Source organism: Armigeres subalbatus, chromosome 3, assembly GCF_024139115.2.
Source record: "Armigeres subalbatus isolate Guangzhou_Male chromosome 3, GZ_Asu_2, whole genome shotgun sequence".
Lineage (NCBI taxonomy): Eukaryota > Metazoa > Arthropoda > Insecta > Diptera > Culicidae > Armigeres > Armigeres subalbatus.
In genome coordinates this window covers 296237776-296247309 of record NC_085141.1, presented here as the reverse complement: position 1 = coordinate 296247309, position 9534 = coordinate 296237776, and positions in this window count along the sequence as shown.

Sequence of the window (9534 nt, the reverse complement as noted above, 5' to 3'; positions counted from 1 at the left end):
AGGTAAGTTTATTGGAAATTGTTTTCTCATATAGGTTCTTGAGTGTTTTATTATTGAAGCCCCGTAGGTACGTCAGTCAACGATACAACTTTATGCTTCTTGAGATATCGTTTTAACGATCGAATAACCAACAAGAAAACCTGTCCCGTACCTATCATCCCAAGTGCAAAATCGACATTCTGATGAGGAGGAAGTATTCTTGTTTGAAAACTACATTATCATACACGTAGGATTTGCCGTTAAACAGCGTCTTACCAGAAGGTGCTGGGCGTCAAATCAGAATCTAAAATTGGGGCTCGTCATGAAATCATGTAAGATTTTGAACGTTATACTTTTATCTTTCGATGGATTTTGGAAGACTATATATCATTCGACTCGGAAACTATACAGCAATTTACCAATTTCATTGAAACTTTCGATTGTTTACGATAAACTTTTGAAAATATCAGCAGACGTTTTAGAACCAATCAATCCCGTTCATGCGTTTCCAACTCCCAACACGGACATCAGAATGATGTTAGTTTCTGATGCCACCCATGCGATATAATTTTTGCAGCTCTAGGGATTCTGCTACGAACGGTAACTGTCTGCGGTAGGGACGTTCCGATATTTCCGATATATCGGAATATTGATATATTTGTTTCGATATCCGATATTTTTGTATCGATATTTTGCTTTCGATATATCGGTCATATCGATATTTTTGCTTTCGATATCAATATATCGAATCAGGAAAATGGCCATTAATACACAAAAGTAACAATAACATTTTTACATTGTAAAAAAAAGTACTTCACATAATAGAAGTTATATGTAACCCTAACCAGAGAAAGGTTCTGAAATGCCGTATTTTTAATAGAAAAGGTCAGTTTTGAAAAAATAGAAAATATATTTTTCTTAGTGCCGCGGTTGATATAAATTGAGGTGTGCGCTGTCGTCGGTGAAAGTTTTGGCAACTCGCCGCTGTGAACAAATTTTAATTGACACGCCACTGTGCAAAATCTGTCTTTTTGTTTTAATTTAAACAAAGAGGCGTCAAAAATATAGAGTTCTTTGAAAAAATTACTTCAAGTAACGTAACTCAAATAATCGATTCAACGAACAAAACTTTTTGACGTGATAGGTCAATGTCAATCATGTGTGATTTGTTCCTTTGAAAATTGAAGAGAATTCCTCCTTAAGGAATCAGGAAGAATTTCCTTAAGAAGTAGTTAATTCAGAACAATATCTTATGGACATTTAGAAGTATTTCTTGTGGAAAAGATTCAGAATAACCTTACGAAATTTGAAGAAAAAAAATGCTATAGAAGTTCAATATTTGTATGGGCTTTCCCTTGGAAATTTTACAACATGATGCATTAATTATGGCCAATTGAAGCTCGTTGAAGCTAATTTTGGCTAAATAATTTCAATGACTATACAGCGCCACTAGCGTTAGGTACTAGTATGCTACTACTGGTGAAACTAAGACGATCGCAGCAGCCGATGATTGGTGGACTTGCAAACGTCGCCCAGATTCAGTTGACTTTAAGGGTATGCGATAACACACTTTTTCCTAACGAAACGAAACGAAACGAAATTTAAAATGTTTATGTTGATTCGGATCGAAACGAAACGAAATATAGATTTCTTTCGAGACTTCGAAACGATACGAAATCAAGGTTCATTTAATTCGAAATTTTTCGAAACGAAACGAAATTTTGATTTTTTTCCGCGGAATTTTTATTGAATTGGTTTTACATGTACGCAATTCTGATTCCACTTTTCGAAGTCTGTTTTGCGAAGGTCTGTTTTGCGACCAAAAGAGTTATAATAACTGAAGAGGCAATCTATGATAAATCGTCACATTCTCGCCGCATATACCATTGCATTGGCGATGAAGCAATACCCCAGCATTTGTGCCGCTTTCAAAGGAATTCATCGTGGAGTGTGTGCTCCCGAATCGGATCAATTTTATATCAGTTTTATATCAGTAAGTATATAAAAATAAAGACGGGTGAGTCAATTAATTAGAAAGTGAAGATTCAGTTCGCGGCAGTAAGCAGAACGATCGGCCGGTCATCGAAAATATTGTTCTGCTTTGTGCGGTTAGCAGAGAGATCGGCTGGTCATCGATAATTTTGTTCTGTTTAGAGCGGTCGGTAATTAAAATAATTAGTGTTCGTTCGATTATGTTTTGAATTGATCAAACTACACTCTATACACGGCATACCGTTTACCAAAACGAACCCTGCCACAATACCTACCCCATATATCCAACATCCCAGTGATTTCTCGTGGAAGTGCAGATGACTCGTCGGCTTCTATCAAAGCGAGTATCATGTCAACATTTTCCTACCCATTCCTTAATTGACCTGCATTCGGACACGGCCGGCGCTGGTATTGCTTATTTTTGGGTTACCAGTTCTTACACATTCTTACACCAGTTCTTACAAATTTCGTTTAAGACCTTAGTTCACCTAAGAATTATGTAATTATGCTGAAGCTTGCTTCATATTGTCTTGTCAGCGTGGTTTTACAGTATTGACTTAGTCAAAATTTTAAAAAGGATGCTTGGATTTATTTTTCATTTAGTGGGATACTTAATTATGTGTCCACATCTGCCAGAATTGATATTACTAGATCAACATTTGAAAAGGGCGTATCTGCCAAATTTTATTCCTTCTTATTCTTCGTCTACATATATAGCAATAGCATTAATTTGCTCACTAGAAGAATCCTGTGCACCTTTCTAAAATGCACAAAGATATGTACATATTTCAGATTGAATTTCACAGACCCATACTGCCGCTAACCGCAAGTCGAGCACACCTGTATATGAGCGTCCATATACAGATGTGCTCGACTTGCGGTTAGCGGCAGCATAGTCTTATATACAATCAGCTCGACAAACTGAGCTATTGTGTGTATGTCCTTGGCATATGAGAACAGCTGTTATGGTCAGTATGTGCTGAAAGCAATCATAAGTAAAAAATTCTCAGCAATTTTAATGATCTTTCAACCCGCTCTTAATTTTTTTTTGCTAATTCCATGCGAAGATCTAGAAATACCCACAAATCTGCAATGTTCCTCACCAGGGAATCAATTTTTCTGGAATGCGCGTGCGAAAAAAGCGACAAAAGCAAACCAACGACAAAGCTTTGATTTTGTCGGAGATAATAATGACAAAGAGCTTGAGCTTGAGCTTGAGCTTGATTGACTGCTCGTAGTTGCTACTCCATTATGACCAGATCAGCTGTTCTTGCACAGGGAACCAACAGATGTTTGCTTGGGACTAGCACACATCTTCAATGTACAAGTACTGGTGATCTCATTTGTTAGGTCATACTGGCGCCTGCCACGTCAGAATGCAAGTCAATGTAGGGAAGAAGGAGGAAATGATGATGCAATCACTCGCCCACTGCAAGCCGAATATACCTCTGCACGTGCCACGAGTTCATGCGGATTTTGTTGGAATTTTTTGGGTTAGGTTCGAGAGGCAGAGGTCCGTCTTGGTTAACGAGCTGCCAATGTGATAGATAGGAGAAAGCAACTGATGGAATTTCTAATTGGATGTAGGAAACGAGCTCTATAGTTCATTTCCAATTCTAGCAGATTACTGTTAGAATACTCAAGTTGAAGGTATAGGAATCGTAATGGAAACGGTTTGGAAGTCCATTTCCTGTTCTAGCGATTGCTAGAACATGAGAAATATAGAGAAAGATACAAAGTAGGAGAATGGAACGGACCTGGGATTGAACCCACGACCTCCTGTGTATGAGGCAGAAGCTGTAGCTATATGACTACCAAGCCCGTTTTCTCGGAGATAATCCGAGATCCGAAAAATTTTGTCAGCAACAAAAAAGAAGACAATCTTGTTGCTAACTTTTCAACCCGTTATTTTGCATTATTTCTAGAGCAAATTTCGGTTTTATGCTATCATAGTTTCTGCTTTTATGGAAATATTCGAGAATCGAACAATGATTACAAAATAAGCATTGTATTCTTGGAAATATAAGAGTATGCAAGGCAAATGACTCTTGCCATATTGTATTCGGCTCCGGATAAAGGTTTGTCGCTAAGTGCGTTTGTCAGTATAACAAACTCTGTTGATGACAAAGAGTATACTGTTAGGCGTTGTCCAAATATTGATTCCCTGTTCCTCACATTCATTTTCATTCATTTATTTAGTCTACATCTATACAGATAACACTGAATCAACAATTTGACGCCACAATACACGGTTCGAGGCCGCATCTCTCCATCCTCGAATACGCCCCACGCTCGCCAAGTCGTTCTGCACCTGGTCTCCCCATTTCGCTCGCTGCGCTCCACGTTGTCTCGTCCCTCGTCCCTCGTCCCGAACACCATCTTCGGGGGTTGCTGTCCGGCATTCTTGCAACATGCCCTGCCCATCGTACCCTTCCGGCTTTAGCTACCTTCTGGATACTGGGTTCGCCGTAGAGCTGGGCGAGCTCATGGTTCATTCTTCGCCGCCACACACCGTCTTCTTGTACACCGCCAAAGATGGTCCTAAGCACCCGTCTCTCGAATACTCCGAGTGCTTGCAAGTCCTCCTCGAGCATTGTCCATGTTTCATGTCCGTAGAGGACTACCGGTCTTATTAACGTCTTGTACATGACACATTTGGTGCGGTGGCGAATCTTTTCGACCGCAGTTTCTTCTGGAGCCCGTAGTAGGCCCGACTTCCACAGATGATGCGCCTTCGTATTTCACGACTAACGTTGTTGTCAGCCGTTAGCAAGGATCCGAGGTAGACGAATTCCTCGACCACCTCGAAGGTATCCCCGTCTATCGTAACACTGCTTCCCAGGCGGGCCCTGTCGCGCTCGGTTCCGCCCACAAGCATGTACTTTGTCTTTGACGCATTCACCACCAGTCCAACTTTTGTTGCTTCACGTTTCAGGCGGGTGTACAGTTCTGCCACCTTTGCAAATGTTCGGCCGACAATGTCCATGTCATCCGCGAAGCAAATAAATTGACTGGATCTGTTGAAAATCGTACCCCGGCTATTACACCCGGCTCTCCGCATGACACCTTCTAGCGCAATGTTGAACAACAGGCACGAAAGTCCATCACCTTGTCTTAGTCCCCGGCGCGATTCGAACCAACTGGAGTGTTCGCCCGAGATCTTCACACAGTTTTGCACACCATCCACCGTTGCTTTGATCAGTCTGGTAAGCTTTCCAGGGAAGCTGTTCTCGTCCATAATTTTCCATAGCTCTACGCGGTCTATACTGTCGTATGCCGCCTTGAAATCAACGAACTGTTGCTCACATATTGTGCAAATAGTCAAAGAAGAGCTTATTAGCTTAATTAACTGCACACATCATAGTTGCTAATCATGATTGGTTGAGAAACAGCAAATATGCCCAGCTCACCAATTAAATAATATTCTTGGGATACAAAAAAGCTATTCTTATTGTATACTTGCTTCGGAGTATCCAATTCATGACCAACAACGATGGTGGTCACGTGCTAATAGTCAATTTAGGATAAGGAGAGGAAAATTAGTTTAACACTCATTGTTTTAAGAGACTGAGGAATACTCTGCATCTCCGTAAGCGCTACGGAAAAGGAATCGTTGGTTGAGAAGGTAATTCATGTGAAACCCCTTGTTAAGCGACAAAATATTTATTGTAAACGAATTTATTTTGAAAGCAAGAAGATGAAAACTGTGTTTCAAATCAATCCAACGCAAGATCAATGTGCTTCGTTTAATAATCTTCTACAACACGATCGATTCCGCACTACATTATTTTGTGCTCTTCGATGCAGACATGAGTTTTATCACTTCGCGTTCTCCCATACTAGCAGGCATGACCAGCATCAACACGATCGATTGCACACTGGTTAAACAAATTTTTGCTACGCAAGGTAGATTTTTTCACTTCGCGTTCTCCCGGACTAGCTGCGGTCCCATGCCCATGACCAGCAGCAACACGATCGATTCCGCATTCATATTATGCAAATAGTAGAAAAATATCACAAAATTGAAATCATGGAAACACTGAAGACGTTTTATAGAAGAAAACTACTTACGTATTTGTCGACTAAGAATGGGGTTATATAGTAAGCGTTAATAGGAAAAACTGTATAACCAAAATTTTGATATCAACTTAACGATTTCTCAGCGGCGCAGCCAGAATTTTTTATAATATAAAGTATGGATTAGTTTAAATTTGTTTCGAAATTCCGCGGAATTCCGTAAAATTTCGTTAGAAGCTAGTTTTTTCTAGCGAAATTTTTGACTTTTTACGGAACGAAACGAAATCAAGAAATCTGATTTCGCCATGCTTAAATTCCGCGAAATTCCGCGGAATTTCGTTTCGAACCACCTGAAACGAAATTTTTCGAAATACCGCATATGCTTAGTTGACTTATAGATAGTGGAATATATAGATGAGCGAAGATAAATCCTCTGTCTCCAAACGAACTGTCAAACGTGTCTCCAAACGAGCATGACGTCACGATTTCAATGGAAACGTTAAGGGCTATGACGTCATATGCGCGTGTGCACGGGCAAAAAAATCGACTCAGCCATGCTTTCGCTCATCTATAGATTCTACTATCTATAAGTTGACTAACTGAAAAAAAATGTCATTTGCAATTATTTTTGTAAAGGACTAATACGCTATTGAATATAAAACAACAAATATCTTCTAATTGTTCTCATGACTGAAATATCATATGATTTTCCGATGTATCGATATTTTCTTTCCAATATATCAGTGATATCGATACTTTGATTCGATTATCGTTTCGAATCAAATATCAATATTTTGGAGTATCGGAACGTCCCTAGTCTGCGGTAGCGTCATCAAGTGCTAATTTGGACAAATTTGGAATGGTGGTCCTGAAAAGAAACGATTGATTTCCTATCATGCGCCTTTTGAATCACTAATTCCTTCCAGAATCACAATTTTATAGAAGAGAAGGATGAGCTGATACAAATTTTCTTCAAAGTACAAATCATAATCGCAAACCTTCGGCAGCAGAATCACAAGCGAGCGTCGGAAGAAGACACTGTGAAAGTGTACACCCAGGTTTTTTTTTACGAGGGGGATACGTACCTCGCAAAAAAAAACCGTGTAAAAAAAAACCGCGTTAATTCGAAAATCCGTGTAAAAAAAAACCGTGCTAATTCGAAAATCCGTGTAAAAAAAAACCGTGTTAATTCGAAAATCCGTGTAAAAAAAGACCGCGTTAATTCGAAAATCCGTGTAAAAAAATACCATCGAAAAATTTTCATTGAAAAAGACTTTTATTGAGAAAATTTATTGATAAGTGAAAAGTTTATCAGTCTATTTGATTGACAAAGACTGGGTATTGCCGGAACGGGCTCGATGAGCGGAAGCCGGAAATTGGTGTTTGGCGTTATTTTGAAATTTAAGAAGGCCGACTTCCAGTTAGACCTGTGATTTTCTTATGCCGTCGCCACGTCGGCGTGCCGCTGTATGTGAATTTACCACGCCACCGAATATTTTCTACCATATCGATGGATATTGGAGAACTGTTAAAGAAGTAGGTTGAATGGTGTTGTACAATTTTGAAGAGGATTTTTACTGTTAAGTTCAGTTTTATCTAGCAGCATGAAGATTATTTAATTACTTACTTATGAATCCTGTACCTCCGGTGGAGCAAAGGGCCGACTTGAAAGATCTCCATCCTGAGCGACGACCAGCTATCGCTTTTACCTGTAGCCAGGTTAGATTAAGGTCGACTTCTTCTATGAGCCGTTATGAGCCTCTGGGTTTGCCTCTGCTGCGATGTCCCGCTGCGTTCCAATCTAATGCTAGTTTGCATATTTCGTTTCCACTCCTTCGTGAAGTGTGGCCGATCCAGCCCCACTTCCGATCCCGAGTTTCCATTACTATCGGCCTCGGCCTTACTATCGGACAATGGAGCGCATTGTTTAAGATCCAGTTGTGAGGCCACCAGGCACAAATTATGTACCGTAAGCATCTGTTGATGAACAACCGTATAACAGTACAGATTTCACGTTAGAGTTGAAAATTCGGATTTTGATGCGTTATATCTGCCTGTTCTTCCAGATATTACTTAAACTCGCAAAGGCAGCCCTTGCTTTCTTGATCCGTGCGCCTATGTTGATCTTGGTACCGCCGTCTGACGCCACATGGCTTCCAAAATATTCGAACTTTTCACTGATTGTCCAACTACTGTAAAACTGGAAGAGGTTGCCGTGTTTACGTCCTACGATTTGGTTTTGTTGACGTTGATGACTAAACCTGCGGAAGACGAGTCGTTGAGCTTACTCTGCATATCAGAGCACCGTTGAGCGAGAAGTTCAACGTCATCAGCCTATTCGATGTCGTTTAGATTCTCCATGGTTAAAGGCTGCCATAGGTTTGGCACCTACCAGATTAACGTCGATTACAATAAGGAACAGTAACGATGATGGAATACACCCTTGTCTCACACCAGCTACGACCCGGATAGGGCCAAACACGACCCCATTGTGCAGTACTCTGCACAAGTAGACCTCGTTTTATGCCTCGATGAGGCCGATAATTTTCTCAGGAACCCCCTTGCGGCTCAAGGTCCCCACATATTCTCAAGAATACCAAGTAAAGGGACTCTTGGAATTCGTTGACCTGCTCCAGAATGATACGGAGCGTGACAATAAGGTCCACACAGGATCTTCCGGCACGGAACCCGGTCTGCTGCTGCCTGAAAGTCGCATCGATCTTTTCCTGAATCCGGGCTAGGATAACTTTGCATAGAACTTTTAAGACGGTAAACAGCAACATCATGTCTGATAACTGACGAGTACACAGTCAGGTCATCCTTTTTGGGCACCTTCACTAAGATACTTTGCAACCAGTCGACCGGGAAGGTTGAGGTGTCCTATATTACGAAATAAACTATGCAGAAGATGAGTAGATGTCATGGCAGATGTTTGAATCTCTAGCAGTGATGGCGCTCCGGTGTTGACGCGCGTTACACGTCGCATCCTGGACAGATCATGCTGAGGTGGTGGTGGCCTGGTTGGCACTTGAAAAAGGGTCGACCAATAACTGACCATTCGCGTCTTTTACAGGCATCGTTGCATTCATCTTCGCCCTGCTTAAGCGTTGTGAGATATCGTAGAGGAGGCGAATGTCCCTGGTTGCTGTGACTCTCTCTCCCCTTCGTCGGCAAGCGAGTCCGCCCACGCATGCTTGTCCCGTCGACAAGCATAATTAAGTAAAATTTTATTTTTATTAGAAACTTGCATTCTTGGCGCTTTTTTTAATTTCTAGTTTTTTGTAGTAAGGAGGAATTTCAGCAGGAATCATCGGAGGAATTTCTGGAAGGAATTCTTGAAGATTGTCTGGAGAACGTGCCAGAGAATTTCCTGGAGGTACTTCGGATAAATCTCCTGTGCTTTCGGAAAAAATCTTTGAGGAACTTCCGCATGAATTCTCGGAGGAATTTCAGAAAAAAAAAACGCCGGAGAAATTCCTTTGAGGAACTGCTGGAGGATTTTTTTATTCATATATTTATTTAATAGGCACTCCGTGTTCTTAAGTG